Consider the following 25,500-nt stretch of genomic DNA (forward strand, 5'->3'; position numbering starts at 1 on the left):
CTCAGTCCAGGTCAGCAATCACTTGCATAAAATGTTTGTGTTCTTTGTTTCCAAAATTATTTTTCTCCTCTTCTTTTCTCAAACTTGCTATACCCTCTGCTTCTCAATTTTTGACTTCATAATATTGTTCATTGAGAAAGTAGGAGCAATTGGCATGAATTCCTTTATTTCTCCACCATCTAAACGGACCCACCTCCATGACCTGTCTGTACTCTGCCTTCTCTCCACTTCTTTGAATGAAAGGCCAGCTCAAACACCTGGGCTTAAGATCCTACCCCTCTAATTCTTGATGTTCCCTTCTCTCTTTTTTCGCATGAGTTTCCCCCTCTCTGCTCAACAGCCTCATCATCCCCATGGTCTACTGACTCCTTGCTTTAAGACTTTCCTTAACCCTACATACAGCTTTAGCTACTGTTTTGTTTCTCTTCTCTCCAGTCAGTGGCAAATGTCATATATTTCAAAAAGGAGAGAGTAGTCAATGGTATTGAATGCTACTGAGAGGTCAAAGGTTCACAGAATTGGACCCATGAAAGAGCACCTTTAATTCACTGTGTCCATTTCCACATCTATTCTTCCTGGCCCCCTCAGTCAAGCTTCTGCCCCATCACTCCACTAAAGCTGCTCTTATCAGGGTACCCGGGAATTCCATCTAGTCACATTCTGTGTATCCTTATCCTCTCAGCAATATTCAACGCAGTTGAGTCCTGTTTCCTTAAAATACTGATTCTCCCGAAAGCGGAACCGGAGACAGAGACTTGTAGGTAGATGATTTATTTGAGGAAAGATTCCAGGGAGCTAAAGTGAGACATCATAGAAAAGGAAAGAAAACCAACGCGAGCTTGTGTTATGGAGTGGGACATGCCTATAGGTGACTGCTGTAACCAACTGTGCTTGATTCATAAGGTCCTCATTTATAAAACCCTGAAAAATGTACTTCAGACTATCTACCTGGGGGTTAAGAGGGGGAGCATGTATCCGTTGGATCTCATCCACCACAGCTCAGTAGTGTGACATCACAAGTGTCAGTTCATGCAGAAGTGACAGGAAGTTTCCTGAGGACCCCACTCCATGCATCAGAGAAGCCCCCCAGGGCAGGAAGGGGGAGGTACCTAGTTTCCACCTGAGGCAGGCATTGTCTGATTGCACCTGTGTGAAGTCACTGAAGCTCTTGTGGGACTTGTCATTACAACAGAGACTGGAGTCACCTTGAGGAATGAGAAGGTTTAAAGGAGTCATAAGCCTCCCAACACCACACTTACCGAATAACTATCCACTCCTTATTTTGTTTTTAAAAATAATAACTTAATATGGTATTTGAGTTTGGTACGTTTATGTTGCTTATTTTTATGTGAGTTTTTCTTAACTTTTAGGAGAAGGCTTGGTTCATGTAGCCTTCCTAATTTCAAAGAATACCCTCTTGTTTTCATAAAGTATTAAAATATGACAGCTTGTATTCTTAAATGTCCTGGTTTTGTTTCTCTCTCCTGCTTTCATCTGGACAGTCTCTTTGCATGGTCTCTAGTGTCCACATTCTTCTCAAGTTAGATTCTTCTGTCAGCCATTTTGCTACAGTGTGGGGTCCTAGCCTGGAAGGCAAGCCTGGATGATCATTTTCAAAAGTTCATAGACTCCAACAGCCCCTTCAGATACTATTGTACTCCTCACACTCCCCCACTCTGGGAGTAGGTAAAGTCCTGCCAGTTTCAGCTGCTTTCTTCTGATTGGCCTGCTATGCTTTCAGTGAATTCTAATAGGCAATTTTGAGATCTCCTGTTCTGATACCTGGCAGATACCTTAAGCTTTTCTGTGCTTCCCCTTGCATAGATCCTGAGATTAGGCAGATTTTGTGGTTTATATTGGTTTGGATCCCACTTATATCTTTGGGTTCATGGAGATACCTTGCCACCAAGTCTGGTTGTAAATGTAGTCCGTGTATTCTGAGTTTTGCTGTCCACTTGCTCTGCTTTTATGTAGGAATTTGGTTTTCACACCACTCTATCTTATGGCATTCTCAAGGAATTAGTCATTTTAGGCAATAAATAATTAAGCCAATTCTCTCTTTGAGTCAATTGTCTGATTATTCTATTTAAAATGATAAATTTATTTTAGGGAATTAGTTGGCAGTCCAGTGGTTGGGAATCTGTGCTTCCTTCCATTTAAGGGTGCATGGGTTCGATTCCTAGTCAGGGAGCTAAAATCCCACATGCCAAAAAATAAAATATTAAAACTATTTTGGCTATACCAACATGATAAAATTTTACTTTTACATGAGTGAAACAAAATGCATGTCTGCTTTCTGCTAAACCAAATTTCTGTATGTCTTTTCTTGGAGTCCTATCAAAATGACATCACAGAATGGAATATATTGCTCCTAATTTAACACTTTTCAGTGATTAGATCACATAAATGTAAATGTTAGAGAAGTGATTGAATCTTTGTAAATCACTGTGTGGAAATATATGGTTCCATTTAGCACGTTAATATTGTATAAATGAAGTTCGGTTTCTGACTTCATACACAAGTGCTAATGAATAGGCACATTTATTACTGATTAAATAAAAATAGCTTCCCATACTGACAACTGAACAGATCAGGGCTTTAGAGAATTATTACTTAAAACTTTACCTGATTTTCTTCTCAACTTTCCATGAGATTTATTTTATGACTGATTTACCTATGGCTTTAAAACAATATTTGTCTAGAACTAGTGTTTTTAAAGATAACTTAAGATTCCTTTGCCAGGCCACTCTGTCAACTACATATTCTTATAATATTTTTATTGTTGAAGAGATGATAGCCAGTAGAATTTATTTTCACTTAGATTTTCTTGTTTAAATGAAAGTATAAAATGTCTTTTAAAAATAATTAAAATGCTACCATAGATTGATGGATGGGTGAATAGAGGAATGGATAGATAGATGTACTGATACATGCTGAAGCAAGTATAGAAAAATGTTAGTGGTAGAATCTAGATGATGCATGTTGTTTAGTAACTAAGGTATGTCCAATTCTTTTGTGATCCATGGACTGTAGCCTGCCAGGCTCCCCTGTCCATGGGATTTCCCAGGCAAGAATACTGGGTGTGAGTTGCCATTTCTTTCTCTAGGGGATCTTCCTGACCCAAGTATTGAACCTGCATCTCCTGCATTGGCAGGAGGGTTCTTTACCACTGAGCCACCAGAAAGCCCTTTGCTACATTACAAAAGCAACTTTGCTACATGCTTGAAAATGTTTATAATCAAATATTGGGAAATATCATCATAAATGTTAAATGTTTATGAAAGAAAAATGGAAAACACTTCAAATTTCATTATTTAAAACCAAATTTTGTAAAAGCTAGATGAATTATACTTTGAAAGCTTCTTCTATGTGTATTTAAGCATATTTTAATAACTTTTACGAAAGAAGGATTTCTTGAAAACAGGTTATATCTGTTCTGTATGTAAGTTCTCTATCCAAAATAGTTTCAGAAAGGAGGTTTCCTTGATACACAGGCTTAAAATAAAAACCAAATGTAAAAAGTTTTTGGAACTGGAAGCCAGATGATGCTCATGTAGACAATACTGTCTCCCCACACACTCATGCACATCACAGGGCTTTGTGTTTTTAGCTGGAACAGAAGGGATGTGTTTGGTTGGAGACATATGCTACAAGAAGATTTTTAAGGGACAGTTTCTGCTTTGCCCCCTGCTCCTAGAAATGGGTTTGATCCCTCAGGATGAGAGAAATAATGATCAGAAACCATACCTCCTAAAACGTGGGGCATAAGCAGAGCTGTTGTGGGGCCTACATCCAGAAAGTATCCAGTATCTTGAAAGTAGGGTAGGAGCTATTCTACCAACTAGCATGGAAGTCAGGTCTGCTGTGGCATCTTGAGGAATGGGCAGTTTAAGGAATATCCAGAAATAGCATCCTTGTTATGGACATTGCTATTCTCAGAAAGAGAGCCTTCAGTGGAGACCACAGAGGGGTTTATTCAAGCAGCTTCCTGGCAGTGGCTGGGGACACCTGAATAGGAGAGGGAAAGGTGGCGGACGCTGCAAGAAGTTGCCAACAGATTGGCTAGTAGACACGGATGAAGCTTCCTGTGGTGACTCATGGAAAAAAAACGAGGGACACTTTGAGGAAGTTTATTGTTTGGGAGTACGTTCCCTGAAAGCAGAGCCTGAGGTGGGAATTCTTATTCAAATGATTGATTTGAGGACTGTTCTCAGGTGAAGGGCATGAAGGAAGCACCACAGCGAGGGGATGCCTGCAACCCAAGAACGATGTCTCAGCTGGAGGTTCGCTTCAAGCAGGTTTCACACAAGAGCCTTGTGGGGGAGGGGTAGGTTGCCTCTCATAACTGGTCTTTCGGAGAATGTGTATCAGCCAGTCGCGCCTTCCCAGGTGGCTCAGTGGTAAAGAATCTGCCTCCAATGCGGGAGATGCAAGAGACATGGGTTTGAGCCCTGGGTTGGGAAGATCATCCCCTGGAGAAAGGAATGCTACCCACTCCAGTATTCTTGCCTGGAGAATCCCATGGACAGAGAAGCCTGGAGGGCTGTAGTCCATGGAGTCGCAAAGAGTCGGACACGACTGAAGTGACAGCACGCTCACATGCATCAGCTAGTGACTGACTGAAGTTTGGGTTGGAACAGACTTCCAAATGAAGAGGCTTCTGAGGACAATTCTTTGAAGAAAAGGGAGACTTTTAAATCCAAACAATAGCAGTGGGTGCATGCCAGTAAAAGGGAGCTGAGAGGAGCACCAGGACCATCAACATTGCTATTATATTTCTCTTTGGCAGGTGGGGGTCTCAGATTTCCTGTAAGCTAGGTGTAAATGTAAATGTGACCCTCATTTTATAGTCCCAGGCTTATGAGGCCAGATGTATTAACTAAATATTGACTTTTGATCAGTTTCAAGCATACAGATAAAAAAATAGGCAATGTGTTTTTCCTCTGGGGACTATAGCTGATTTATCTGCAACATTTGTAAGCTCCAAACTCATAATTAGATAATGTTTAAACAATATCAAAGAAATAGCAGTAGTGAAAAAAGAGAATTTGATTTAGAATTAGCTCACAGGGAGTTTGCTACAACCTTATTAATATTTTGCTCATTCTATATATGAGGTAATAGAAAGCCATTGGAAGTCCTTAAACAGAGGCCACTTGGTTTAAAGCATCTTTGAGGAAGGGAAACCTAGCAACTCTGAGTGTACTGCCTGGAGGAATGAGAAGCAGACACAGAGTAGAGAAAGGCTGGCACAATAATTCAGCCTTGAGATAGTAAGGTGGTAGGGTCCTTCCTGCCTCCTCCCCTATCCAGACTAGGTTAGAGTCCCCTGCAGAACTCTCTCAAAGCATCTTGTAATTATATGCTCAGTGTTCATTTTATCCACTAAACTTTACTTTGCATAGGAGTAGGAGTCATACTTATCTTATTTAGCATTGGATAACCAGAGCTGGACACAGTGTCTGGCAAATATTTGCTGAATAATTGAATAAAACAGAGGAATATGGTTTAATTCAGTAGATATTGGTCAAGAATAAATGACAAGTCTTGGTATCTGATGAAGGAAAAGAGTCACAGGTGACTTAGAGATGAGAGCCTGAGAGGACAGTAATAAAATTGGGAAGGTAATATGTTAGTATTCAGTTCAGTTCAGTTCAGTTCAGTCGCTCAGTCGTGTCCGACTCTTCACTGTGAAACAAATTATCACAGCCTAGTGGATTAAAACAATACATAGGTTGTGTGGGCCAGGATCTGGGCAGAGCTCAGTTGGGTCCTCTTTCCAGGGTCCTACAGGCTGCGGTCAAGGTGTCAGAAGGGCTGATGTTTCCACCTGGAGCGTGGGGCCTCTTCCAAGTTTGTTCAGACTGTTGGTAGATTTCAGTTTCTTGCAGTTGTAAGACTGAGCCCCTTAGCTCCTAGAGGCTGTCCTCTCCCTAAGTAGTTCAAGGTCTTCAGGTTAGTGTCTCTCTTGTTTCACATTTCTGCTTTCAGGGAAAGCCTTCATGCTCTTTGAGGTCAGGCCCACATAGGACAATTTCCTTTTTGATGAATTCAAAGTCAACTGATTAAAAACCTTAATTAGATCTGCTGGGTCTCTTCACCTCTGTCATATTCTGTTGGCTAGAAGCAAGTAACAAGGCTCTACCTGTGCTGAAGGGGAGAGGATGTCAGAACAATGTGGATACCAGGTGGTGGGGATCACCTGAAATTCTACAGTTCAGCCCTTCAGGTTTGCGTGTTGGTGGGAGATAAGAAGCTAGCTATGGGTGAAGAGTCAAAGTGGGCCTGTGGGTTTGACACAGTTGATGCTATGAGAAAGGATTCATTACCCAGAGAGAAAAGCAAAGGGACGAAGACACTCTTGGTTTGGGGAAAATATTTACTATTTAGGAAAGGAAAGGGACCTAGCAAAGTAGACGAGCCAGATGTGAGTAATGAATGACAGGAAGGAATCTCTTTGTTTAGTAGAGGTGAGTGGGGCACTACTCAGGGAGAACACTGGTAAAGCCACTCGCTTGACTATGCAGTGACCTTAGAGAAAACTGTGAGCAGAGGTAATATCAGAGATGAGGCAGAAGGAAGTTAATTGTGCAGGCAGTGTTTAAGGGGTAAAAGAATGTTCATTTGGTTCAGGCATCTCTGAAGTCCCACATGAGTTGGAGGCAGGACTGGGCCTGAAATCACTGCTTCCAGATGAGAGAAAGAACTTCCCCAGGTCTTTTTCAGTCTAACTCTGCCTACAAGGCCCTCAACTGTCTTTCATTCTGGGGTGTGTGAGGTAGCACTACAGTTTGCATTTAGGTTATTTTTGGCCTCTTCTGGGCAAGACAAAATGAGACTCTTAGTAGAAAACATGAGTAACCTACCAACTTGGGGAAATCTGAGGTAGGGAGCCTTTCTGCTCTCTGAATAATTAAAAAATGACTCTTTCATCTAGTTCTGTGAGTTGAATTTCTAATGATGAGTAAAAATCCTTATGTGGTTTCTTTTTGGCCAGCCCTTATTTCTTTCAAGCCCGGAGCCCAGTTGCCCTAGCTGTTTTGCAGAAATCAAGTACAATTCTGAGGAAATGAAATAGTAGAAAGCATTGAGCAATTGTTTGGGCCCAAGAAAGATATTCTGAGGCTCTTGAAATAACCAGAATTGAAAAGGCATATCATTAATCAAATGCAATGTTGCCAAGTAGAAGCTAAATTTAATTCTAATGTCACAAATCCATAAATGAGACAGTTTCTCTTTATGGCGTCCTGAGATTGTGTCTACCTTCTTTCCTTTCATTCAAAAATTCAACCTGAAATAATTTTGCTTGTATTTTGAGACAAACAAAAGAGCATCATCTGATTCCATAATATGGCAGTAATATTGTCCAACTTTCTTGTATCTCAATTTAATTATTAGTAACAAATATTTCCACCAAACAATTCACATAAGTATTTTCACCATCTTTTTTTTTTTTAATCATTTATCCCATGTTAAAAATTCCTGGATAAAAATGCAATGCATAGAAAAATAAGATTAAAAACCTACAGCTTTAAGAGTTTATAATCATCTCTGCAGTGTGCTCATCTAACATTTTAAATGGCTTTTTCGATCATTCTAAACCAATAGGTTAAGTGCTGTGCACACTGTTGTAAAGTGTATTTCATGGCTCACTGGGCTTTTCTGTCTTTAACTTTCCAATATATGTAATTTGATTAAAATTTTTGGCTGGTCAGGATAAGGAGAAATAGAGAGAAATTACTCTTAACGGAATCTCCAGTGTGCCTGGGATTATAATTGAAGCAGAAAGTCGAACATCTTTCTCTGCAGGAAGTTAAAAAAAGGCTTTGTTCCATTTTTACACTGGAGATCATCTGTTATTGTAACCTAGACACCTAAGCCCACTCCAGATTCAGAATGTGCCATTTATAAACATGCATACCAAGTTTCAAATGCCCTCTTTGAATGTTTGCATATAATTTGGAGCTTGCAATGCCCAAGTAAAATACAGTCTCCATTGTATCGCGTTACCCACACGGCATGTGAGCTGCTTCTTTTCTCTGACATTGCTTGAATAGATGAAGCATAGTTTGACTTCTTTCAAAAACAGGAGTTTCTCGGCTCAACTGAAATGATTGCTAGGTATAAGCTGCCAACTTCATTTTCCCCCTACAGGAATGTACATTTTTCCCTATTATAAAATGTACTCATAATAGAAATGAGACAGTTCCCATGAGCGTGGTTATCCAGAGGTAATCTCAACCCAATCTGATTAGAGGCAAGTGGCTCATGCCTCAAAATGCTCCAGGGTATGATTATTTTATGATAACCATACTCTGTATCATGTCTTATTGATCAACTAATAAAGCGTCAACATTGCTATTTAGAGGAAAAGCTGAGAAACCAAGGGGGATGACTGATTCTAGAAAGGAAATGATTCTTTCTAAAGATCCAAACTACTTCTTACACCACCTTTTTACAGTTTCAGGTAGAACACGAAAGGTCTTCAATGGCCTGTTTTAGTGTCTCTTTGATGCTGAGATCATTAATCTGGTGCATTTATTTACATTTAAATGTACACTAGAATTACCTCTCTGTGTTGTGAGAGCAGAATGACATTCCTTTCAAGAGGATGCTGTGCTTTTTTCCTCATCATTCAGAGGACTTCATTGCATAGTCCAAAGGAAATATAGAGAGAACCTAAATATATAGCAACCAGCTTGCCTATGGAAGCCATATGCTGGTAACATCACCTAGCATTGGAGTGAGAAGAGCATATGACTAGCAGGCAAGTATTTTGCACCTAGAATAGCTTTGGGACCATCAATAGGAGCGTGTCTTTTGGCCCATAAGTCCGACACTCAGGCACCCACAATACCCTTATCTCTCCCAAAGGCTATGACCACACATCTATAAAAAGGTGGGGTGAAGGAACTGAAGCAATTACCTTAGGTGATTCAATTTAACAATCTAATTTGTCACAATTACTTTATTTTTCATTGTAAATATAAACTTACAGCCTAAATTGCCCAGTCATTGTCTCAGTATTCCATTTCCTCTTACTATGTAGACATAGCTAGAATGTTCAAATGGAAAAATGTTCCACAAGTCACAGTGTCCAGTTCTAGTTCTTGGTGATGTATATTTTTGACCAAATTAACCTTTGGGAAGTATAATAATCTAGTTACTTCTATAATATTTGATCAAGAGTCACTGGGTGATGAGGTCAAGAGATCTCTTTCCTTCCTCAATCCATTTCCTTGGCTATACACTATTGATGTGGTCTGAACAGAATAACACTTTGAAAAAAAGATATACATAGGGATAGCTTAATTTATACATATCTGCTTCAACTATCCCACTAGTCACAGAGCCAGTGGTATTTTTATCTTGCAAATCCAAATCTGCTAGAATGGAATTTCTGTTAATTTCCCAAAGAACGTTTCACCAGAACCTCTATCTTTAAGATCTAAGTTTAGTGTTTGCCACAGAAACCATCTGAATAGTTTTCAAAAGGACCTTATAACTGATCAAACTGATCATTTAGCATTAACATCTCCCTATTACCGTGATACTATTTTTCTGCCTTTTAAAACCAGGATTGTACTGCTCATCCATTTTCTCTCCTATCATGTGTTAGTCACTTAGTCAAGTCTGACTCTTTGGGACCCCATGGACTGTAGCCCAGGGCTCCTCTGTCCATGGGATTTCCCAGGCAAGAATACTGGAGTGGGCTGCCATTCCCTTCTCCAGGGGATCTTCCTGACCCATCACAGCACTTTTCAAAACCAGACCTTACATTTGTATTGTTTGTTTCTACTGGGCAGATGCACTCCTTCTTTAGACAATCTTACTGAGCAGGATATGAAGACTCATCCTCTAGGCTCTCAACATTAAGGGAACATGGGAACCCCAAAGACTGGTGATGACATTTATCCTAAGAAGAGTTTTCCAAGAAGAGCTTCTCCCTACTTTTTCCCTCCACAAACAAAGAGCCAGCTGCTTTGTTGGTTCTGCCTTCTCAGACTTTATTTGATCCTATGATCCTTGTGCTTTTCAGCATAGATGAGTGGTGGCTGATGTTCAAGTTTTTCTCTTCTGCATGCACTGACCTAAAGCATTTAAAAAATTTGTTGTTTGTTTCAAATAAGAACTGGAAATAATTCAGGCATGTGACACCATGTAAGAGGTTGAGTATTCTCCTCTCTTCTCACGTCTGTATCTTTGGCTTTTTTGTTTTTTTTGTTTGTGCAGTTCAGGAATTTCCCATGTAAAAGTGTGGACTAAGTTATGATGCAGTAACAAGCAATTGTAAAATTGCTGTGTTTTCAAATAAGATTTATTTTTCACTCTATAGGTGAAACATGGCCTTTTTTGTTTTTTTGGCTGTGTAGTTCAGGAATTTCCCATGTAAGAGTGTGGACTAAGTTATGATGCGGTAACAAACAATTGTACAGTTTCTGTGTTTTCAAATAAGATTAATTTTTCACTCTATAGGTGAAAACATGGGCCAGCAAGATAGGCTCTGCCCCCGTAACCTGACTCTGGGGCCTGGACTATCTGGAGCACTGCTGTGACTAGAGCAGAGGGAAAGGGGGCTCTGGGGAGTTCTGCACTGCTCCAGTGCCCCGGCCCCAAGTGATACACATCGCCAAATAGATGTGCATGGTCCATCTAACTAGGACTGCACCCAGGGAATAGTCAGTGCATGGCTGTCATGGGTCTGGAGGGAGAGAGAGCCGAAACACTTGGTGAATGGCAGGAACGACTATCACATGCCCTCAACTAAAACACTTGAGGTAACTTTCTCCAGCTGATGAAGGAGCTCGTTAGCTTCTTCTCCCCATTACCTAGTAAATTCTCAACCAAAACCTCAGATTAGGGATATTGTCATCAAACTTTCAGGCTCAAGGATAGATTTCTTAGTTTTCTATTGCTGTGAAAGTTAGTGGCTTAGATAACGTATTCATTGTCTCAACCTTCCCAAGGATTGTTAGTCTGGGTGTGAGAAAAGAAAAGAAGTCTGGGTGTGGATTGGCTGGGTGTTCTGCCCAGGGTCTCATCAAACTGTCTTCAAGGTGTCAGCGGGGCTCAGTCCCATCTGAGGCTTTCGTTCCCCTTCTAGTCTCACTGGTTGTTGGCAGAATTAAGATCCTTGGACTTGTGGGAATGAAGTCTCCAGCTTCTTGCTCTCTGTTGGTCAGGGACCGCTGTCAGTTCTTAGGAGTCCCCTCAGGTCTTTCCTGGGTTTCCCTGGTGTCGCCAATGGTAAAGAATCTGCCTGCTATGTGAGAATCTAGGTGCAATCCCTGGGTCAGGAAGATCCCCCTGGAGAAGGGAATGGCAACCCACTCCAGTATTCTTGCCTGGGAAGTCCCATGGACAGAGGAGCCTGGCGGGCTACAGCCCATGAGGTCGCAAGGAGTCGGACACAACTGGGCGACTGACACTTTCAGGTCTGTGCTGCACGGTTTCCCCTATAAAAGGTTCACAATGTGGTCATTCGCTTCTTCAAGGCTCACAGGGGAAATCTCTCTCACTTGGAATCCTTCTATCACTTTGGTTAGATGGACCAGGCCCACCTAGGATAATCTCTTTTGATTAACTCAAAGTCAACTAATTAGGGATCTTAATTACATCTATAAATCTCTCTGCCATATGACATAGCATAATTGTGAGAGTGACATCACACTGTATTGACAGCTTCCCTCACAGTCAAGGGGAAGGGATTATAAAGGGTACATGCATTGGGGGCAGAAACCTTGGTCTTAGAATTCTGCTGACACAGAAACACAGAGGGGACAAGATCTGTGCAATTAGAAGCCAGTCTTGAAAGCTTGAGAGTGTTTAGCATCATCTTAATACCTGACTTCCCAGAAAAATTTGTTGGGATTGTTCAATGAATCAACATGTAAAACATAAAAACAACAAGATAGTGAGGGAAGGAAGAGAGGGAGGAAGGAGGAAAGGGAAGAAAAAAATGGACGTGAACTATCTTGAAGTTGAGAGAGCCATGAGGCAGTGATGGGGCGGTGTGTGAATCAGGTTAGCCTCCCGAATGCTATCCTTCCAGTTTATTCCCGTGTCACCCTCCAGTAGAGATGTGGCATTCTTAGATGGCCCCTGATGGTGTATCTCATTGTATTTCCTTTTGAAGAGAGCTTTTTTTTTTAAGGTTTACTTTAAAGGAACTCACTGCATTATTTTCTGGAGAGAAGAACGTTGGTTGCTCTACTTCTTGCTCAACTGCTTAAGACGGCTCATTATTCTCTGATACGTGCAGTATTGCCCAGAAGTAATTTTCCTTTTATTTTTGCCCACAAGGTGGAAAATTAAGGTTGAAATACAACTTTATTTTTGCTCTTCCCAGAAGAGGTGACAGTGTAGTCTTTCCCTGCATGTTTTTCGGCAAGCGGTGAAATAGTATTTTGGCTGCAGCTGTTGACACCTCTCTCCTACTTTGGCAAGTATTTTGTGTAGTGTCTCCTGCCCTTGTCTGTGGCCCAGAGGCCCATCCCAGGGTCTTGCAGGATGTAGGGGGACTTCCCTCCTAGAGCCTTCGTGACCTGGTGTCTCTGCCTGGCACCGTGCTCAGTGTCTTTGCATGCTCTTCATTTCCTAATTGGAGAAACATATTCCCAGTCTCTCTAAAACATATCTGCTCAAGAAATACCACTTTGGGGACTGAAGAGATTGAGAAGTTTTAATGAAGTCTTGACCATCAGTGATTTTGATTTCTTTGGTCCTGAGTATAATAAACACACTAGTAAAATCATTGACCACAGGAGACTTTGTACATTTTTAAGAGACTTTCTCTCAATTTCACTTTCTGTCTCCTACTGGCCTTTTAAAAATCTATTTCAATGAATTAAAATTCTTCCAATGAACAATTTAAAGAACTATAATAAAAAAATCACCAAGATTACCTATTAGATCCACTTCTTTAGATCTTTTCTTCCATTTACATTTAACATCATTTTGTGACCCATATGGTAGGAAAAGTGTTTTTTTTTTTTTCCCAGCTAAGGAAACTTTAAAGAATCTGTAGGGTCTTGAAACATCCATTCATTATTTATTCAACAGATTTCTTGAGTAAGTACTATGAACACAGCACTGCCCTGGGCATTTGAGACTTATTTCCCTGGTGGCTCAGCTGGTAAAGAAACCACCTGCAATGCAGGAGACCTGGGTTCGATCCCTGGGTTGGGAAGATCCCCTGGAGAAGGGAAAGGCTATCCACTCCAGTATTCTGGTCTGGAGAATTCCATGAACTGTACAGTCACAAAGAGTCAGACACAACTGAGCGACTTTCACACAGGTCACAAAAAGACCTAGTCTTTGCCCTCAGGGAGGATAGCTGGTGGAAAAGCTTAAGTTTATAATCAAACAGACCTGATTTTAATTCTTGTTTTGACATCTGTTGGGTATAAACTTTACACGTCTTATGTTTTCCTCTAAGTCTCAGTTTCTTGTCTGTAAAATGGGCATAATAAACTGTATCTCCTTAGACTGTAAATATTCAGACTCTAGTCACATAAAAAAATATATATTACATAATGACCAAGTTATTATCAAGGAGTCATTTAGTGTTTAAAAAAACACATAAATATAATCCACAAAGAATACCTACCCAAAACCTAGAGTAAACATCTTTATTAATGATAAAATGTTAAAAGCATTCCATTTAAAGTCAGTCATAAGCTAATAGCAGTCATTATCACCACTTCTATATTCAATATTATATTGGAGTTGCTTTTCAACACAGCAAGACATGAAAAACAACGAAAAGCATAAGGATTGAAAAGCAGGAAACATGATTGGCAATATTTATGGAGGATATGACCACCTGCAACAGAGCTCAGGGCAACCTATATAAAAGGTATCGAGATTTCTTTCAGGCTGGTTTGATAATATGATCAATATACTAAAACTAATTTTTTTGTGTACTTAACAACTTGGAAAACATATTTTTAAAGATTTTTTTAATAAAGAAACTAGAAATGAACTTAACAAAGGACTTCCCAGGCCAGTATGAAAAAAATTATAAATCTTGTTTGAAGAACTTACCCAGATTATATTCTGTAGCCAATAACTATAATCACACATATCGGCATATATTTATATATATACATATCCTCAATTCCATTGCACTTTACATTGCTTTAACATGCTGGCCTGCCTTACCAAAATCATGGCACACTTACCTATATGTATTGCATCTTCTTTATCCATTCATCCGTTGAGGGACATTCAGTTGTTTATATGTCTTAGTTATTGGAAATAGTGCTCCAATAAAAATAGGAGTGCGTGTATCTTTTTGAATTATAGTTTCATCTGGATGTGGAGTGGGATTGCTGGATCGTATGGTAGCTCTATTTTTGGCTTTTTTTGAGGAACCTCCATACTGTTCTCCAAAGTGGCTACACTAACTTACATTCCCACCAACAGCATAGGAAGGTTCCCTTTCCTTCACATTCTTTCAAGCGTTTGTTGTTTGTAGACTTTTTAATGATGGCCATTCTGACCAGTGTAAGGTGGTAGTACCTTGTTGTAGTTTTGATTTGCATTCCTCTAATAATTAGCAATCTTTAGCATTTTTCACGGGCCTGTTGGCCATCTATATATCTTTTCTGGAGAAATGTCTTATTTAGGTCTTCTGCTCATTTTTCAATTGCATTGTTTATTTTTTTGTTGTTGTTGAACTGTATGAACTGTTTGTACATTTTGGAAATTAAGCTCTTGTCAGTCACACCATTTGCAAATATTTTAAGAGACATTATTTTTCAAATTATTTTTGAAAGAGAAAATTTTGATGACTACTAAGTTAGTTTACTACTTGATACATTTCCTGTTTGCAAAATGCCAACTTCTCCCAGATTCTGTCAGTTGGTGACCCTGCTTCTATGCACTGAAAAAAAAAAATGAAGCAATCAGACAAGAACTTCCATACCACCCGCTACATCTGTACACCCACTAGCATCTGTACTTACACACTTACAATTCTTCCTGCTCCTGTAGATGAACTCCCCAAGCCTTGAACTAAACCCAAGCCCTCTCTTTATCCCTTCTTATCTATCTCAGGGCATTGCTCTAGCAATTTGACTCTCTCCTGCATCATCCATTATTCCCTTTTTATGCTAGGATCCTTTCTATGAGTATATAGATATGCTATTATTTCCTCTCATCTTAAAAACAAAAACCTTTCTTGATCTACTGTCCCTTCCAGCAACCACCCATTTCCCTCAACCCCTTTATTACATAAATTTTATAATTTTTAACAAAATCATCTCTGTTATCTATTCTCAATTCTTTGATTTTCACTTAGACCCACTTCAGTGAGGTCTCTCCCCCACTGCCATTGCTCTTGGCAAGGCCACTGGTGGCTGCTGCTTGCTGCTCCCAGTGGTCAGTTCCCAGGCCCTATCTTATTTTACCTAAGAGCAGCATGTGACACATTCTCTTAAAAACGGCTTCTTCCCTTGACATCTAAGACCCCATTCTCACCTAGAGATTTTTTCTGGTCACTCCTCCTCAGTGCCTTTTGCTGTTTCTTCCTTTTTAATCCAGCTTCTAAGAATTGGAATGTTCCAGAGCTCAGTCCTTGGGCATCTCCTCTGTCTACATACATTCCCTAGTCATCACATTCAATCTCATCACTTCAAATACCACCTTACCTGCTTGTTCCAGGTATCTTCTGTTTCCCTTTAGATCTATTCTCAATCTTTCTAATTCCTGGGCTTTGCCTCAGGAGGTTGGCTTTTCTGTAGTTTATCAACAGGCCCCTGTGCCTTCTGGTTCCTGTTGGTTGTAGATAGGATATTAAGGGGAGAGAGAAGCGTGATGTTCAGGAATTTATTCTCTTGGCTCCTCCTGGGTAAGGACCTTAACAAAAGATGTCTCCTCTCAACACCCCCTTATTCACCCAGGTGTTTCCCAGTTCCTGTGGCCCCCTATTTCTCGTGCGTTTTTGGTGTTTGCAACACTCAGAGTTTTCCATGATTCCTTGGGTTTCCCTACATGCCCACCTCTAAAAATAGCCCCTCTGTAAATAAATTCTACTTAAATATTCCTAATTTGCATATGCCATTATTTTCTGTTGGGATCCTGACTGATATGGTTAAGTGACTTCCAAGTGTATAACTTCAGTTGACATCTCCCTTCTGAACTTCAGTCTTCAGTATCTAGCAGGCCACAAAGCACATCCCCTGAGCTACCTACTAGAAATCTCAAACTTATGAAGATTTTTGAGAGCCTGACATCCTACCTCCAACTTACTCTTTCACACCTTGGTAAAGGGCAACAGCATCTCTCCCGTTGCTCAGGAATGTCTCTTGGACTAATCAGTCCTCGGAACCTCTCCCCACTCACATCTCATTCATCAGCAAATCTTCTTGGTGTTACTTCTTACTGGTCACTTCTCACCACCCTGTTGCCATGACCCTGGTCCAAGCCACCATCACGGCACATTTGAATGATTGTAGGAACCTGTAGATGGCCTCCCTACTTACTTCCTGCTTCATAGGTTTTCAACACAGCAGCCAGGGCAGCCCTGTTTATACATAGTCAGATCACATCCCTCCTCTGGTCATTAGCCTAGCCTCACTCTGGCCCATGTGAATGACTGGGTCCCTGTCTCCTTTCTGACCTCAGGTCCTACAGTCCCTGCCTTTGTTATCTCTGCTCTACCCAGGCTCCTCATGTGAAATTTCCTACACTTGCCTTCTTCTGCCTTCCCCCAGATAGGCATGTAACCAGTTTCCTTGCTTCCTTTTGATCTTTCATTTATTAGTTTTACATATTTGTTATTTTTACCTATTTATTTTTTCTATTGTCTTCTACCTACCAGAATGTATGTTAGATCATGGCAAGGATTTTTGCCCCTTGACATAAGTGTCTGGCAGAGAGCAGTTGAATTTTGAGTGAATGAAAACATTTTAAAGAGACCTAAATAAATGGAGATACACTATTTTAATGGATAGGAAAACTCAGTATTATGAAGATGTCAATTTTCCTCAAATTGATCTATAAACTCAGTGCAATTCCAATAAAAATGCCCACAGAGGTTTTCAAAGAACTTGACAAATCGATTCTAAATGTATATCAATGAGCAGAGCCTAAGAATAGCTAAGTATTCTTGAAGAAGAATAAGGTGGGAAAATTTGCCTTTCCTAATAGCAACATTTTTTCATACAGGTATGGTAAATAAGACTAGGCTCAGGACTAAACAAAGTGATGATAGAACAAACTGGAAAACCTAGAAGCAGACTTGTGCATATGGAAACTTAACATATGATAGAGCTGGCATTGCAGTCATTGGAAACAGGGAGGATAATTTGATAAATTGTCCTGGGACACTTGCTTATATCAATACGCATGGAAAACAAGTGAAGTTGGATCCCTATCTCACACCATACACATAATGAATCTCAGGTGAATTAAACTTAAATGTGTATAGCAAAACTTCAAAATTTTTAGCATAAAATAGAAAAATATCTTCATGACTTTGGAGTAGAGAAGGAGTTACTAAAAAGATCAATTTAACTTATATGCAGAGTACATCATGAGAAACGCTGGACTGGAAGAAACACAAGCTGGAATCAAGATTGCCGGGAGAAATATCAATAACCTCAGATATGCAGATGACACCACCCTTATGGCAGAAAGTGAAGAGGAACTCAAAAGCCTCTTGATGAAAGTGAAAGTGGAGAGTGAAAAAGTTGGCTTAAAGCTCAACATTCAGAAAACTAAGATCATGGCATCCGGTCCCACCACTTCATGGCAAATAGATGGGGAAACAGTGGCAACAGTGTCAGACTTTATTTTTTGGGGGTCCAAAATCACTGCAGATGGTGACTGCAGCCATGAAATTAAAAGACACTTACTCCTTGGAAGGTAAGTTATGACCAACCTAGATAGCATATTCAAAAGCAGAGACATTATCTCTGCCAACAAAGGTCCGTCTAGTCAAGGCTATGGTTTTTGCTGTGGTCATGTATGGATGTGAGAGTTGGACTGTGAAGAAGGCCGAGCGCCGAAGAATCAATGCTTTTGAACTGTGGTGTTGGAGAAGACTCTTGAGAGTCCCTTAGACTGCAAGGAGATCCAACCAGTCCATTTTGAAGATCAGCCCTGGGATTTCTTTGGAAGGAATGATGCTAAAGCTGAAACTGACTTGATGGACGTGAGTCTGAGTGAACTCCGGGAGTTGGTGATGGACAGGGAGGCCTGGCCTGCTGTGATTCATGGGGTCGCAAAGAGTCGGACACAACTGAGCGACTGATCTGATCTGATCTGATGAAGAAAATATTGGTAAATCTTCCCACATAAAAATGAGCAACATTTGTTTGTTACAAAAGTGAAAATATGTATTACAAAATGGAAGAAGATATTTGGAACAAATACAGCTGACAAATTATTATTATTCAGAATATGTAAATAACACCTAAAAATCAATTAGAAAAATACAAATATCTCAAAATGACATGGGCAAAAGACTTGAACAAGCTTTCACAGAAGCAGAAACAAAATAACCAATATTCATGATGATTATCATCAGTAATCAGGAAAATTCAAATTTATATTTGTATTGGAAATCACTAGATTTTTTTGAATTAAAAAAAATGCTATGAAATGCAGCATAAGTGAGAATATGGAGCCCCTACACACTATTGATAGAAATGTCACTAGGACATTTTACTACCATGGGAAAAACAATTTGGTATGATCCTTTAAATGTGAACTTTCACATAAGTTCCCCTGTAGCTCAGTGGTAAAGAATCTGCCTGCAATGCAGGAGACTAGAGTTTGATTCCTGGGTTGGGAAGATTCCCTGGAGAAGGAAATGGCAAACCACTCCAGTATTCTTGCCTGAAGAATCCCATTAACAGAGGAGCCCACTGGGCTATAGTCCATTGGGTTGCAAAGAGTCAGACACAACTGAGTGACTCAACAACAACAAAAACAAAAGCATAGTGCCTGGAGCCCTGCTTAGAAATGTTTATAGTACTGTTGTTTATAATGTGCATGCACGTAAGTCGCTTCAGTGGTGTCTAAGTCTCTTATGTCTCCTGCCTTGGCAGGTGGTTTCTTTACCACTAGCACCACGTGAGAAGCACATTGTTTATAATAACAAACATCAAACAGCTGTGCTCAGAGAGACACAATTTTAAGACTTTAGAAGTAACCTTTGACTATATGAGTGTATAAGTTGTATGTGTGTGTGTGTTAGTCACTCAATAATGTCTGACTCTTTGCAACCCCATGGACTGTAGCCCACCAAGCTCCTCTGTCCATGGGATTCTCTAGGCAAGAATACTGCAGTGGGTTGCCATTTCCTCCTCCAGGGGAATTTCCCAACCCAGGGATTGAACCCATGTCTCTTATGTCTTCTGCATTGGCAGGCAGGTCCTTTACTGCTAGCACCACCTGGGAAGCATTATAAGTTGTATGTATTTACACTATATAATATTTAAGAACATGAATGAAGCAGAGCTACACATTGGCCTTCTTTCTGGTGTGAATGTCCTGGGTTGCTCCTCTCCTAACAGGACATGCGGCTCAGCTACAGGGCAGGACAGCCAGCCCTCCCGGTAACAGTGAGCAGGGCAGACCCATCTCCCTTCCCCTAAAACTCTGCTTCTGACTCATCCTGCCCCTGACTCATCCTGCCCCTGACTATACACTCCCTCCTACACCCAAAGCAGGCTGTGTGAGTGTGTCTGTGAAGGGGAGTGAAGGGAGGATTTCAAATAGTGCTAGGATTCTGCAAGAAAAGAGGAAATAGGCACTGGGTAGGCAGCCATTGTCCACCGGTCTGTCCCTCTTTCCACGCGACAGTCTTCTTGAGGGGAGGGACCATGTCCTAATTATCTGCATTCCCTGAACACAGTGCCTGGCACACCTCAAGCATTCAAGGAACTGAAAAGAAGATTAGCCCAAGTCAGACCTAACTAGTGAGACCAACTGAAAGAGAAATCAGGTCAAGAGCCTCTTGCCAGAACCAACACACTCCCTGGGAAAGCTGGAATCTACAGATAAGGAAATGGGTGGGTGATGGATTAGGAAGTAGAGGTATTTTAAGGGCTTTATTTGACTAGCAAAAGAAAAGCTCACTGGTTGGGGCACCAGCCTCCCCTGCAGTGGCAGGGTGATTAGAGCACTGATGTGTTTTGATGCGAGTGTCCTGAAATCTTCGGCAGTCACTCTATGATGCGGTGGTATTTTCCTGATCTGAAAACGAGCACAGCAGACGCTGGCACCCTCCAGTTGCCAGGGTATGGAATGTGGCTTACCATTCAACTGGAACAGTGTTTTTGGCAGTAGTGCCTGGGTAGCCTTTCTCAGCTCGTCCCCTGCTCAAGCCAGCCACTTACTAGATGGGCCGGCTGGCATGACAATGCTTAGGCACCCGTCTCCTTGGACCTGCCCACTTGCTCCCTGTTTTCCCAATTAGCCTGGTATTAACATTTCATATCTCTCTGATGGGGACTAATTTACCACCCCTGTGTCTGATGAGGTATAGAGGAACTCAAAATTTCCCTGACTTATGGTTAAAAAAAAATCAGGATCTGGCCAGTATATTCAAACATTCAGGACAAAAATTGGCCCTTATCCCTGCCTCCGTACTGGGTCACCTTGTATGGCTTTTTACTTGCTGTCTTACACAAAGGCTCTCCGGAGGGGCTTGAGGGGGGCTAGTCCAAATGCACTATGCGCACTAAACCTGCAGTGTGGGTTGAATCTTGTGTCTGCCTGGAGGAGGGGGCCCTTAGGACTCAGGGGCATCAGCTGCTTGCCTGAGGGGCACTTTTTGTCTAACTGGCACAGAGGCCTGATATTTCCTTCCCATCCTGTCCTGAGGACGGACCCAGAAGCCCTGGACTGATTTGCAATTGCTTCCTCCCTTAGCTATGGCTAGGAATGAGCCCGTATGCAGAACAGCATGACCCAAGCCTGTCTTCCTGGAGATCTGTGTCTCCCTATGCTGTCTGTCTGTGAGCATGCCCCAGCCCAAGGGGCACCCTGTGCTGTGGGACCATGGCTGCCCAGCCTGCTCTCAGACTTCACTCCGGCTCCCTACCTAGCTGACTCCTGGCTCACCGCTTAGCCATGAACTTCCCTTTGTGCCCAGGTCCCTGCCTGGTTGCTGATGCCATCCCTAGCTGCTGCTGGTCCCCCCTGGCTTTCAGTCCTGACTCTTCAAAACTTAGCACTGACAGCAGCCTCTGATTGGGACAAGAAGGGATTGTTTTTCATTCAGCCAAATAAGACATCTTTGAGTAGCCAGGCTTCATGCCCTGGGGCACCCTACACATAACCCTGTTTACAGATAGCCTCTTGGACCCTCCTGTTACAGCACCCCTCCCAACCCGTTCTTCTGGTCAGTGGCCACAGAGTTCATTCCACTGTTTTCTCTCATGTCACATATCTCTCTAGATTACAGGTCTTCCTTCTTGGTATTATTTTCAGCAATGTGTTCAGACACTCAGTAACATTCTTCATAGCTTGAGCCAGCTCCTGAGAGTCTCCAAACCTTATGCCTCTCCCAGGAGTCATCCCCTTACACACACACGCCTGCATGCGTGCACACATGCATACATCTGCAGGCATTCACATGCACAAGAGTCTGCTTTGGGGGGTGGGATTCAGATTTGGTTGCTGGAGCCATGTACAGGGTAAGTCAGAAGGCTGCCTGCAATTCTATGTTGTTAGTGGAAAGACTGGTTGTACCATCTTGGAGCGGAGCTTCTTGGCTTGCTGGCATAGGAGCAACACAGGCAAATAGGTCCAGAAAGAAAGTCAGGATTGGGGAGCAATAAAAGATGAGGGGAAGTGGTCCAGTCAAAAGCCTGGGAGAAAAGCTCACACTCTGAAAAAATGTGCTTGAGAGCTGTCATGCCCTCTGCTTCCATGTTCTGCCTCATCTCCATTTCTCTCTAGAAGCTTTGCAGAGAACAGCTCCTTTTCCCCTCATAATTTATTCTAGCCACCTATTCATCCCAGCACACTTTTGATATGATTCCTATGGCTCAGCTCCCGGTGTTTGCCTTAGTCACCTTGGCGACACATGGACTTTGTTCTGCCCCTTTCCCCCGCCTGGCCCTCTCCCATTGGGAATTCTAGCATTCAGCATCCCCTCGCACTGTGGTTTCAGGGAGTATGAGCACATTCAGGGCTGGGATCATTATGTTCCTTTTACTCCCTCCAGAGCATATGATGTGATTCCAGGCACACATCACATGATTAGCTGATGTTTCTTAATTGATTGATGGGCAGATTCCCTATAAGCACACTTTCCATCACATCTTGTAAAGTGGTAATTTTCAGCATGTACTATGGGGATGCTTTGCACTAGAATCTCATTGGATATTTTCTAAAATGCAGAATCTTGGAATCCCACCACATACCTACTAAATCAGACTTTCTGGGAGTAGAATTCTGGCCTTTACATTGTGGTGGATAAAAGATGGCCACAAATTCTTTGACATTTCTGCCATCAAGAAGTGAGATTTGTTTCTCCTCCCCTTGAAATCCACCCATGGCTGCTCTGAACAATGAGGTGATAGTCTGTCAGTTCCAGGTCTAGCCTTAGTCTCTGGGAGCCCTGGACCGTGTGGAGAGACCTTATGGCTACAAGGAGAAGGAGAAAAACCTGGCTGCCCCAGTTTACAGTCATCCTCTCCAATTTGCCAGGCACGAGGGCGAAGCTGTCTTAGATCCTCCAGGTGAGACCAAACACCATTCAAAAACCAATGGGTAACCCAAGATGATCACATTGAGCAGAAGAATCACCCAGCTGAGCCCTGTCAGAATTCCTGACCCACAAAATCACAAAATATAATAAAACGCTTGCTCTAAGCCTCTATGTTTTGGGGTAGTTTGTCATATAGATAGACAGATAATAGGAATATACAGATATCACAAAGCCTCCAGGTTATTCTTGTGTATCCTAGAATTTGAATCATTGTTGCAAAGGAATCTGACATTTAATGAGTGAAATATTGAAGAGTAGAAAATATAAGTAATTTCATACTTTGCTGTCTACATATCCTAGAGAAACAGGAGGTATGGCAAAATAAAACCTCATCATTTATGTGGTTGAACTCATTTTGTTTATTGAACAATAGACCGATTCTGTACAGAGCACAAGAAAGAGAATTCTTCTAGCTAGCTCTCCTGAACTTTTCTAGACAATCCAGTTGCCACAGACAGTGTTAATAAACAATGTCACCCCAGTGGAATAAAATTCAGCTTTGGATTTAAAATGCAGTGAGTCCTGACAACATTTGGTTTGGACATGTTTCCTAAGTCTATGATTCCAGGCCAACACTAAGAAGATTTTCTTTTCTTTTTTTCTCTTGGGAGTATATTTTAAGACTGAAGCTTGTGGGTTTCTTTCAGGATTCATAATGAAACCTTTAGGCTTGAAAGTCACATGACTGACCTCTGGTTTTACCATAGTTTGGGATGAAAACCACAGGATCCTACAAACCCCACTGGGATTTGTGATTTTTGTTTTGGTTTCTCAACAAAGCAGTTTGGACAAATCTGAGAAATTTTTACAGACTCAGCAGAGATCGGTGTGAAACTCAGCATCTTCCTTGGATGCTTCAGCTCAGCTTCAGTGGGTTTGGACAGGCCCAGTGCTTAAAAATGGAACTCTAAAAGCATAAAACCACACAGGCCAAAAATATTTTCCAAAATGAGTTTAACTAAGCTGAAGCTGCTGGGATCTGTGCCCTTTCTGCACAGACAAGCAAATGCGCCCCTTCCACCCTTACTTCCAACCTGCCATCAAACTCATTGGGTCTGTTGTGTCACATGCTGGGCAGAGCTGTCCCTTTGGAACAGAACCCTGGCCTCGTCAGACACTCATCAGAGGTGACAGTGTGTTTCCAAAACCTCAGTAATTCAAAGTCTGGCAAGAAATCCATCTCTCTGTTTATTTCTATTTTGTTCTTCCAAAAAACAGACTGTCCATATGGTGGTATCACTTGAGGATAGCTGACAAATAAATATCATCATCCTTTAAGCCAGTGGTTCCCAAACAACTGGTCTAGTCCATGGCAGGGCTTTAACATTAGTTGAGCTGCTGGTTAGAAATATAGATTCCCAGGCAGTCCTGCTGAATCAGGACTTCTGGGTGGGAGCCCAGGAATCTTCATTTTTAGTGAGTTGCTCAGATGATTGTATACGTCTAAGTTTAGGAAACACTTCGGTGTTTAAAAAATATGACACTTCTGCTTCTGGCCAAGATGGAATAACAGGGATTGGATTTCTCCTGCTGCCTGAAACAATGAAAAAAAACTAAAACTAAATGTATAAAAGAGTGGTTTTCAGATTCCGGACATCATGCAGCACATGATGGTAACTGCTGACAGGGGAATAAATGAGTTTCCAGATGCCAGAAACGGGGAGAGGACAACACTCAGTGTATAACAAGGACAATTATGAGACGAGATCATGAGAAGGTGACTTCATTTTACTCTACCAAGAGTTTCATTCACATCAGAGAAGAGTCATCACTCCTGGGTGCTTGGATGAATAACCTGTGGTCCTTCCTTCCAGTGGGATATTCTGGCACATAGGTGTGCCTGTGCTGATGGAGACAGGTGATGAATAGGTTTGCAGCATGCTCTTATTTGTGTTGTAAAAGAGAAAGATTTACATATTATATTATGCAGAATATCCCTGGGGGAAACAAGAAAGTGGTATGTTGGGGGGTGTGGCCAAGGAATAGCTCTGGGGAACTAGGATGGGGTGGGGAGGAGATTTGTTTTACTGCACACTTTTTGTCCTGTTAAGATATCTTAAAATCTTTTTATATATTTCATTTAAATAAAAAATCAAAATAAATGAGTCATCTTAAGGATTTATGTAAACATTTAATCAAATTTTGTTTGGTTTCCCCAAACTCATCAATCATATAACTCTTTAGGAAAGCATCAACCATGTAAAGCAATTGTTACAATATGATCCATGCAATCATTTATTCTATATGTCATTCACGATTTAGTTTTTTATTCATCTGGCATATAATACAATACTACACACTGAAAAATGGCAACAAATTACATCATTATTGTGTTTCAACTTGCTCACAAGATAGGTAGTTGTCACTGTTGTCTGTTCACTTCCAAAATATGAGTTTAAAATGATTTAATTGTTTTTGGAGTCTGGCACAGTCCCACACAATGCCCAGCATCAATTATCTGGTTACATACACATTCCTGTGGTTGTTCTAAAATCTACCAAATGGTTCTACTTTAGACTCCCAAGTGTCAGAAGAGTAAGACGATCTAAGGCCCTTGTTTTCTCTATGCATGCACGCGTATGTGCTAAGTCGCTTCAGTTGTATTCGACTCTTTGCGATCCTAAGGACTGTAGCTTGCTAGGCTCCTCTGTCCATGGAATTCTCCAGACAAGGATACTGACTGGATTGCCATGCCTTTTTCCAGGGGATTTTCCCAACCCAGGGGATGACCCTGCATTTCTTAAGTGTCCTGCACTGGCAGGCGGGTT

This window comes from Bos mutus, chromosome 20 (genome assembly GCF_027580195.1).
Source record: "Bos mutus isolate GX-2022 chromosome 20, NWIPB_WYAK_1.1, whole genome shotgun sequence".
NCBI classification, from domain to species: domain Eukaryota; kingdom Metazoa; phylum Chordata; class Mammalia; order Artiodactyla; family Bovidae; genus Bos; species Bos mutus.